The sequence below is a fragment of the Gracilinanus agilis genome, chromosome 2 (genome assembly GCF_016433145.1).
Source record: "Gracilinanus agilis isolate LMUSP501 chromosome 2, AgileGrace, whole genome shotgun sequence".
In the NCBI taxonomy this organism is placed as follows: domain Eukaryota; kingdom Metazoa; phylum Chordata; class Mammalia; order Didelphimorphia; family Didelphidae; genus Gracilinanus; species Gracilinanus agilis.
This window is the reverse complement of record NC_058131.1, coordinates 77785830-77796989: the sequence shown is the minus strand read 5'-3', so window position 1 is coordinate 77796989 and position 11160 is coordinate 77785830. Positions and strand designations below refer to the sequence as shown.

Below are 11160 nucleotides of genomic sequence, written 5' to 3'. Positions count from 1 at the left end.
TCAAGAGGCAACAGTTAGAACCAAACATAGAACAATTGGTTTAAGATTGGGAAAAGTGTATAAGAAAGCTGTATATTGTCACCTTGTTTACCTTACATACAGAGTACCTCATTCAAAATGCTAGACTGAATAAATCAAAAGCTGGAATTAAGGTTGCTAGGAGAATTATCAACAGTCTTGGAGATGCAGACAGTACCACTCTGATGGTCGTGTAAAAGGAAGGAAAACCCCAGGTTGTTGATATAACTGGATCGGTCCAGTGGTTTCAGTAACTTGACTTATCAGGGTATTCCCTCCTTTAGAATAGAGAGCAAGTGGCTCCCTCTAGCACTAGACAAAATAGAAGTGGTGGGCAAAATGGTATAACAGTCTGCTCAGGCAAGAGAACACCTCAGGAGGAAAGGATAGACATTGGCTAGGAAATTTGGCTTAACCTAGCCCCCCACCCACTTTGGTGAGCTCTTCAGAACAAAACCTGCTACTGGAAGGAAAGCAATGGCAGATGACTCAAGAGGTTTAGCATGACCTGAGTCTGAGAGCCCTCCCTGGTTTGGGGGGTAAGGAGGGGACCTCCACCCACCAAACTCCCTTTGATCTTTTCTGTTAATGAATCTGACTGCATTCCTAAATGTTTGTTGAGGTTTATTACAAAGATATCAAGGACAAGGTTTGGGGAAAGAGGGTAACAGGGGTTCCCTCTCTAAAGAACCTGATTAGGAGTCGATGTCTCTTAGTCCTCGGCTAAGCCGAGGATGGCCTGAACCCTCTCTCTGTTAATATTTCACTGCTGGCTATCCTAGGCTAAATGAATAAAATGTAGTCTCTAGGGTAAGTAGGTATAGAACAGATGATCTTCTGGCTTGATCCAGGCCTCTCTCAGAGAAACCTTTTCAGGGAATTTTCAGCTAATCAGGATCTCCATTATCTCTTTAGTTCAATTCAAAAGGTAGTCTTCTGGTCAAGTAGGGAATCACTTTGTATAGGAAAGGTGATATCAGGATCAGGAGAAATGGTCTAGAGCTGCCTCCCACCCAGAGTTCAAGCTCCAAGGTCCTGAGGTTTCAACAGTTTCCCCCTGGATTTCTGTTGCTCTCAGAATTCTCTCCCAAGGAACATTCTAAAGCTTCTCCCTTGCTTTTATGCAATTCCACTTTGCTTGACTGTTCCTGGAAATTCCCTTTTCGGTAGAAAATGAATAAGAATCAAAAACCCTCTTTGGAGTGTGAAAGAGGAGAGTGTAAAACCTGGCTTCAAGCTTGACATTAAAAAAAAAAAATCCTGACAACTGTTTCCATCATTCCATCACTTTCTGGCAAACAGGGGGAAGAAGAAATGGAAACAATGTCAAATTTTGTATTCTTGGACTCAAAGATCACTACAGATAGTGATTACAGCCATGAAACTAAAGGAAAGGTATGGCAAAATCTGGACGGCATGCTAAAAGCAGAGACATCACATTGTCATCAAAGGTCTATATAGTCAAAGCTATGGTTTTTCCAGTAGCATTGCATGACTAAGAGAATTGGACTATAAGGAAAACTGAGCACTGCAGAATTAATGCTTTTGAACTGTGGTGCTGGAAAAGACTTGAGAGTCCCTTGGACATCAAGGAGAGCAGATCAATCAATACTAAAGAAACTAGCGCATGCAGGAATAATAACTGAGTTGTTGGAGGCAAGCCACAATAGCTAGCAGTAATTCACTGTCAGGGTCATACTCATGGTAGAGATTTAGTCTCTAAAGGTAATCATAGGGCTGATATCACTGCAAAGTATGCAACCCAGAAAGCTCCAATGTTAAATCCAAAATGGATTTAACATCTATTGATTCTGATGACCTAGAAAAAACTTATGTAGACCCAGATATCCAGAAATGGAAGGATAAATTTGGAGCTAGGAAAGAACATGGGTTATGGATTACTGATACAGGAAGACCATTGTTACCAAAAGACTTCTATGCCTATTTGTGTCAAGCTATACACACAAAAGGTCATTTTTAGATTCCATCAAGAGACAATGGGTTGCGCCAGGAATAAGTACTGTTGCGAATAAGATCTATAATAGTTGCTCTATCTGCCAAAAGTTCAATCAAAGTGCATTCAGAAAGAAAGGTTTGGGTGGTAGACCTTTAGCATATTGACCATTTGAGAGTTTGCAGATTGATTATTTCTGTATGCCCAAAGCTGGAAGATATAATTATTGTCTTGTGATAGTTGATAGACTAAGTGGCCTGAAGCTTTTCCATAAAATACCAATACTGCAAGCTTTGTGGTGAAAGCGTCACTCAAGGAAATTGTGCCTAGGTTCGGTAAACCTTTAATCATATATTCAGATAAGAGATCTCATTTTACTCAGGATATCCTTAGAAGGGTCTATGAGAATCTAGGGATAACACCTAAATATCATGTTCCTTATCATCCACAAAGTTCAGGTCAGGTGGAGCATATGAATAGGGAACTCAAGACTATAGTTGGGAAACTGTGTGGAAACTCATCTCAAATGGCCAGATATCCTTCCCATAGTTTTGTTTTACCTACATACTAGACCAAGAGCAGATCTACATATATCATCATATGAGATGCTCTTTGGACATGCTCCACTACAAGCAAAGACTTATAAGGCTATTTATACATCACTCTTAGGAGGTGATCGCCAAACTGCTTCATATTTAAATGCTTTTCAGCAGAGGATAAGAGAGTTACAGGATATGGGAGTATTAATTCAATCTGGTCCATTGAATTATTCTCTTCATAATTTTCAGCCAGTTGATATGGTCTATATGAAAAATTTTGCCAAAACATCAGCAACTGAACAAAGTTGGACAGATCCTTATACAGTTGTGTTAGTTTCACCATCTTCTATAAAAGTATTAGGTAGAGATTCATGGTATCATTGTTCTCATATTAAATTAGCACATGGTATAGATAATAAAAATGTAGAAATTGTTAATAATGAAGATGAAGAAGAAGAAGAAATTGTGTAAATTGAGATCTTTAGCCAATTAGAGTCTGCAGTCAGAAAGTTCAGTAAGGAGAGGACCATTCCAGCAGAAGAGGATGTTTGGATGGAAGAGGAGATGGATGAAGAGGATTCAGGATTCAAGATTAATGGACATTGTACTAAGACTGATGAACTTATAAAATTGAACTGTCTGAGACTTTGTTTTAAAAGAATTTCCAAAGAAGAGGATTAATCATGGACAATTTGGACTAAATGGTTTGAAAAATAGTATCATTACATACTCATATACATCAAACATTGCACATAATACTATCAAGAACTTCGATGGAGAAAAGGAGAAGAGGAAAATGGAGAGAAGAGAAGATTTCTTCGGGAAAAGGAAGATCATAAGAAGAAAGGAGATCTGAAAGAGATCTGAAGTTTTGGTAGGTATCATACATCCAACAGTAACATGTTGCAACACAATATAGCAGAGTAGCAACATATCAAATCAGATACATACAACACAAACATGTTAGGATACATTGTATTCCTTGTGGAATAAAAAAACAATGTATAAATACTAACAGGATTAGAATTAGTTATAGGATAAGTAAGTACTAACAATGCATAGTAAAATGGTCTTCCTGTATCAATAATCCATATCCCATGCTCTTTCCTAGCTCCAAATTTCTCCTTCCATTTCTGGATATCTGAGTCTACATAAGCTTTTTCTAGGTCATCAGAATCAATAGATGTTAAATTCATTAACTTCCTAACCTTACGCATCTCAAGGATTACTGGCTGAGGACCTGGGAGAGCTGTATCATCACTGGATTTGGACAGGACTCAGCAGTGAGGATCCCCTTCCCATCCCTGATAGTCCAGCTGTGCCTTGATATAGCCTATAGCTTAGTGTACATAAGTTCCTTCCCTGACCCAGAGACTTGCCCATATCCCTTTCCCTTCCTTCAAAACCAAAGTTTATCTAATTAAACCTGTCTTTATAAATCTTTGGACCCAGTCTACTCGTTAGTTTCACAGACTGCCAGGCTAGGTGGATCTGTGGTGGCAGTTGGTATCAATTGCCAATCCATGATCTCCCATTCCTTGTTCTTTAGTGGGGTTTGTGTTTCCCCAGTTTGTTAGTCCAGTCTGTTATCCCTGTCCAGTCAGTCCTCCTTCTCCCCTTTCTCTAAACCTAGTGATATTTGTTACCCATAAGAGTTCCCCATAAGACTATTCACTCAAAGACCAAATACTGAAGCTGAAGCTCAAATACTCTGGCCACAGTGAGAAGACAGGACTCCCTGAAGTTGACCCAGATGTTGGAAAGATTGAAGGCAAAATGAAGAGATGGCATAGATAGCATCATGTAAGCAACAAACATGAGCTTAGACTTAGATTTCAGGATAGAAGGGCCCTGGTATACTTTGGTCCATGATGTCACAAAAAGTCAGACATGACTCAATGAGCGAACAACAACAGCTCTCAAGGAGCTAGGGAGAGGTAATATGTAAACACTATATAGAGATAAGCACTATATAGGATAAATTTGATGAAATGCATTAGAATTGTCAGATCAGGAAAAACTTCCCTGTGGAAGTTGGGATTTTAGTTGGAACTTGAAGGATGCCAGGGAAACTAGAAGGCAGAAATGAGAAAAAGGAGCCAAAGTTGGAAATTTGTATCTTGTTCAAGAAACAGAAACAAGGCCAGTGTCACTATCACTGAGCACAGGAAGGTATAATGTGTAAGAAAAATGGAAAGGTGAGAAGGGGAATAGGTGATGAAGAGCTTTGAATGCCAGCCTGATCCTAGAGATGATAGGGAGTCCATGGATCTTACCAAAGAGGAGTGCAAGATGGCCAAACTTGCAATTTAGAAAGATTTTTTTGGGAACTATTTGAAGTGTGGACTGGAATGGAGAGGCTTATGGTGGGAAGACTAACCAGGCTATTGCAATAGTCAAAACATAACATGATTCAGGCCTTCAAAACAGGGGTGGTAGTGTCAGAGGAAAGAAGTGGACCTATGCAAGAAATATTATGAAGATGAAATCAATAGGCTTTAGCAACAGTAGGTGTAGACATGAGGATGGATGATAGAGTGAGGATTCACCTAGGATGACATATAACTTATAAGTCTGGGTGACTGAAAGGCTAGTGGTATCTTCAACAAAAATAGATGTGAAGATGAGGGTGAAGGTTCTTAGGAAAAGATTATCAGTTAGGTTTTGGACATTTCAAGTTAAGAACATCCAGGTTAGATATACAATCATCAATTGGAGATGGAAGACTAAGTCAGAAGAAGAGCTAAGCTTGGATAAGTAGATTGGAGAATCAGCATAGAAATGATTGTTAGATCTATTGGAGTTGATGAAATCACCAAATGAAATAGTATAAAGGGTGAAGAGAAAAGTGGGTCATCCATTTTAAAAGAGTGACCTAGATGAAGTTCCAGCAAAGAAAACCAAAGAGCAGTCAAATAGGAAGAGAACCAGGATAAAGTAGTGTCCCAAGAACCTAGGAAGAAGAAAGTATTAAGACAGGGTGGTTGATAGAGTTAAAGGCTGCAGAAAGATCAAAAAGGGGATTGAGAAAAGACCATTAGATTTGGCTATTAAGAGATCATGGAGGGGGGTGGGGCAGCTGGGTAGCTCAGTGGATAGCTCAGTGGATAGCTCAGTGGATTGAGAGCCAGGCCTAGAGATGGGAAGTCCTAGGATAAATCTGACCTCAGACACTTCCCAGCTATGTGACCCTGGGCAAGTCACTTGACACCCCCCCCCCCATTGCCTACCCTTACCACTCTTCTGCCTTGGAGCCAATACATTAAGGATCACCTTAAGATAGGTAAGGGTTTAGAGAGAGAGAGAGAGAGAGAGAGAGAGAGAGAGATCATTACGAAATCTCTTTAGTGTTTGCCCTGTGACTGCAGCCTCTGACTCCACTGCCCACTCCCTTCCTCCCCAACCCCTGTTGCCTGCTTCCCTCCCCAGGTCATTCCCCCTCCCCTCTCCTCCTCACAACTGCTGCCTAACTGATCCTTCAGTCCTTTGGCTGAAGACGAGTCCTAGGAATCCAGGCATCTCCCAACACATAAAAATCTCTGAACTGAAACCAAACTACATTGTCTCTGGAGCACCCATTTTTCAAGGTGTTTACAGTGCAGCTGACACTTGGAGATCAGCACTGGGAAGCTGAAGGAACTAGCTCAACACCCAGCTGCTGCCAAAGCTCTGGAGGGAACAAAATTTCCTAAACCAACAGCCTGCCCTATTCGTAAAAAAGGAAGGAATCCAGACAGTGTAACCTCAACAGTTGTACTAAATGCACTTTGCATGAAACTTGGGGAAAAAAAATCTAACTTGCAAGCCTGTTGATCCCTACACAAGGATGCAGTCCACCTATAACTATAATAGGAGAGGAGGTGCCTATCCCATGGTACTTTTACCCATTTCCTGTCCCATCTTTACTTTATCAAGTTGAACTTTCTATTGGTGGACAACAGTTTAATGGGAAAGGACGGACAAGACAAGCAGCAAAACATGATGCAGCTACAAAGGCACTGAAGATCTTGCAGCATGAGCCCTTGCCAGAGAAACCAGAAGTGAATGGAAGAGAACCAGATGATGAAAATCTAAATAAATCTAAAATAAACCAAGTGTTTGAGATTACACTTAAACAGAATTTGCCTGTGAATGTTGAGGTCACCAGGGAGAGTGGCCCACCTCACATGAAGAGTTTTGTGACAAAGGTGTCAGTTGGCAAATTCATGGGTGAAGGTGAAGGAAAAAGCAAGATTTCAAAGAAAAATGCTGCTATAGCTGTCCTTGAGGAACTAAAGGAATTACCTCCACTTCCAATAGTTGAGAAAATGAAGTCACTAATTAATTTTAAAAAAATTTATTGATTAATTAAGAAAAACTTTCCATGGTTCCATGATTCATGTTCTTTCCCTCCCCTCCTCCCACCCCCCTCCCATAACCAATGAGCAATTCCACTGGGTTTTACATGTGTCATTGATCAAGACCTATTTCCATATTATTAGTATTTGTACTAGGGTGATCCTTTAGAGTTTACATCCCTAATCATATCCCCATTGACCCATGTGATAAAGTATTTGTTTTTTTTTTCTATGTGACGCCACTAATTAAAAAGAAAACAAAATCAATAATTAAACTACAGACAAGCCCAGAATATGTGGTCAAAGAATGAATCCTATTAGCCGACTTGCCCAGATCCAGCAGGCCAAAAAAGTTAAGGAGCCTGAATATATCCTTCTCACTGAGGAAGGTCTTCCTCGGTGCAGGGGGTTTGTGATGGAGGTCAAAGTCGGTGGCCATACTGCCAAAGGAATGGGCAGGAATGAGAAGGTAGCAAAATGCAATACAGCTAAAAATATGTTAGAGATCCTAGGTTTCAAAGTCCCCCAAGCTGGTGCTAAAAACAAAAGAAAAGACTCCAGTAAAGAAACCAGGTGATAGAAGAAAAGTTACCTTTTTTGAGCCCAACTCAGGTGATGAAAATGGGGCCAGTAATAAAGGAAGATGAATTTAGGATGCCTTATCTCAGTCATCAGCAACTTCCAACAGGAATTCTTCTCATGGTGCCTAAAGTGGCACAGGCCATTGTAATGCAAGGTGGCTAACAGAAACTTTTTGCTTCTGTAATTTCTAACAGTCACTAAAAGTCAGTTAAACATCTTAGAATCTTCAGAAAGTCAGTTAGAACTTGAAGCTATAAATAGAGGTGAAGTTCCAACTGATGAGGCTTTTGCCTTCTGGCTTTCGCTGTGGCTGGAGGCTTTTGCTTTGGCCTAATTGCTTCAGCCGTGGCCTGCACTTATTTTGTCTTGGGGAAGTTTGGACCTATCTCATTTCTCTGGACCTCTCCCTGATCTCCCATCTCTATCCCTCCCCTTCCCTGATTTTCCTTTGGGTCCTGGGTGGAAGGGAGGGCTTGGTGATTAGACATTGTGGGTTTTGTTTCTATAGGTTAGTAGAGTATCCTCAAATAAGTTATCCCTAGTTTTAATGATTTGATAAAGACTTTACTTAAAAGGCAGTCAAATATTCCTGACTGGGAGAGCCAGACTCTCTCTGTCTAAATCTCTCTGCGACCCATCCCCCACCTCACCCCTCTCCCTAGCAGCAGTTAGAAAACCCTGAACCCCTCCCCCCTTCTGACGGATGGATTAATCCCTGGTATTGATAAATCCCCTTGTTACCTATTCAAACCCTTTAGTGAATCATTGTATAGAAGATTGAGGCAAGGGCTAAAGAGGGAGGAATCGTTTTCTTTTTATTTCTTGAGAGAACTGGGGCATCCATCTTGGCAGGAAGTACCTCCCCGAGACTTCCTCCAGCCATCAGTTTGACTGGCAGGGAGGAGCCCTCTCGACCTCTCCCTCAAGAGACTTTAGAAACTAACAAGAGAAACCCTCCAGCCAAACCTAAACATTTCTTACTGGCCCTAATTTCCTCCCTGTATTCTCTGTCTCAAGCCTCTGAGAATAAACCTGTTTGAGCTGCCTCTCCTACATACCCCATTTCCTTTATCTCCTATATACCTTCCCATACCTTCATTCTCCTCCAATCACCTTATAATCTCCCTATATCCCCTTTATCCTTCCTCATACCCAAATTGCCTTCATTGACCCTACTCAGATGACTCAGATTACCTTATTACTTTTTATAACACCATCGGAGTCAATCAAGGACATTATACCAAAGAGCTTACCAGGGTAGCTCCGAATTCTGCCAAGGCAACTGTCACAGATGATTGCTAGAGAGCTTTTGTATGGGGGGACCTCCCCAACAGCTGAGACCATTTTAAGGAATAACATCTCCTCAGGCTGTAAGAAATATTCTCCTAGAAAATGTTATAAATAAGAATAGCCAAGAATATTAATGGCAGTAATGTTACAATAGGAATAGCTAGGGGGAAATAGGGATCCAGTATCTCCTTTACTGCTTGTGATAGATCAGGCAAGTGCCCAATTTTCAGTATGACTACTGAAGCTCCATGTAACTTGTTTGGGCCTATGCAAAAATAACTACTAGAGATAGATGTAACAAAACCTCTATTTAATAACTATTAAAGGTTAAGGAAAGGTAAGGAAGGTAAACAGAGGTCTTGAGAATCAGATTCCCTAATCTAAAAGGGGTCTAAATTTATCCCAGTCCCTCTGGTCCTCATGGACCTGCTTCCTGCTCAGGAGTTCCCTTGAGCCTCCTTAAAACTCCTTATCTGGGGGCAGCTGGGTAGCTCAGTGGAGTGAGAGCCAGGCCTAGAGACAGGAGGTCCTAGGTTCAAACCTGGCCTCAGCCACTTCCCAGCTGTGTGACCCTGGGCAAGTCACTTGACCCCCATTGCCCACCCTTACCAATCTTCCACCTATGAGACAATACACCGAAATACAAGGGTTTAAAAAAAAAAAAAACTCCTTATCTATCACTAAAAAACCCCAAACTATATATGCTAATTATTAATCCTCTAATTATATATTTACTGTCTCTGTAAATCTCCTTCAGCCTTGAATCAGTTGGTAGTCTTCTCACTCTCAACCAGCTACTACGCCTCAGGTCTGGTCAGGCTTCTGGGCCCAAGGACAGGCCTCTCAGCCTTGCCTCACTCTGTAGCCACACAGAATGGCAAACAGTCTTTCTCTCCTCTTAATTATATACTTAAGTTACTGTCTCCTTAGATCTTTTTCAGTTTTTAATCAATTCGGTTATTCACTCACTCTGCCCATGGCCAGCCCTTTCTGGCCTAGTTAAGGCTTTAGGCCTAAGCAGGCCTCAAAATGACTCAGCCCTCTCAGCAGCCACCCAGAGGAAAAACAGTTTCTCTATTTCTCCTTTCTGTTAATTTCCCCCACAAATTTATTACAGATACTCTAATTTGTTCTCCTCCTTCTCCTGCCACTGGGTTTTTTCAGTGTTCCAGGAAATAGAAAACACCAGGAGTCCCCTAGGCCAAAAACCCCCAGGATACTTTTGGCAATTGGAAAAAAACAACTGACTCCAGCTACCCAGAATTCCTACCAAAACTTACCCACTATTCTTTACCCTGTCCTTAGCTGCTAATTAATCCTAATAAGGCCAATCCCCCACGGGCCACTTACCAGACTCTCTGAACAACTGGATTACCTTTCCAATGTCCAGGGAATCCAGGAGGAGTACAAAAACTTTCCAAAAAACAACAAGAATGAGTTTGTCTCTCTTATAAAATTGCTCCTCTCAGCCACCTCTGATCAGCCATGGAATTGGAAAGGATGTGGAATCCTGCCATGACATGGCCACACCGAACATTTTAAAGTTGCTCTCTGAGTTGGACCAACAAAATACAGAGATGCCAAGAACAGGAAATGGACCGATGTCTGTGTGTGGGAGGTGCTGAACCTTTCCTGGTCACAAACCACTTTAAAAGTTCACCATATATACTGAATATACTGAACCTGCTTTGCAATTTTGGAATTTCTGATGCCTCCAAGGGGACAGAGAGATGTGGTGAATGATGAAATGGGGAAGAAGGCAACAGTGATGAGAATGGAGGAGACAAAGAGGAAGAGGCTGTGATTGTGAACTTTCACGGTTTCTTCTGGTGGGGCCAGGCAGGAGGTGGCAGTGGGGGAGTTCTGACAAGACCTAAAATCATGCACAAGCTACTGCTTGGATATGTTTGTGGGGAAAGAGGGCCAAAAGAATAGTCATAGAGCACAGTTTAGAAATTGATGTTTTCTGTAAACTAACCTGCAAAGATCATATCCATGCATGTGGCTCTACATTTTGTTTTTATAGGAAAAACCTAGGACTGTTCTGATGATGCCAGTTGTGTGCCATCCAGTTTAATGTCCCAGATAGATCTATCTAGCTATATATAGATATGCAGATATCAATTTTTCTCTCCTTCTCTCTCTCTATATATTCATATATATAAAACTTGATGAAGTTGCCCAATAGTTATGTAAATTGGACATTTTAGGAATTTTAAGTTTACATGATTATTTGGTTCATTTACTGTTTCCTTTTTTTGTTGTTAAATACAACAGAACTTAAAATAAATGAATTTTGATCTTTCTTTTTAAAGGTTATTAAAGAATAAATGTTAAAATAAATAATAAATTAAAAATTTAAATTAAAAGAATTTTAAAAATTATTAATAAATATGTCTGTATAGAGAGCTCTCTGTGACACACAGCTTTCACAGCACTA

The 11160-nt window shown here is 40.7% G+C and overlaps 1 pseudogene; it reads left to right on the top strand.

The window, feature by feature from the left end:
• Window positions 1–1341: 1341 nt before the first annotated feature.
• Window positions 1342–10345, top strand: LOC123233308 (annotated as a pseudogene).
• The last annotated feature ends 815 nt before the right edge of the window (window positions 10346–11160 follow it).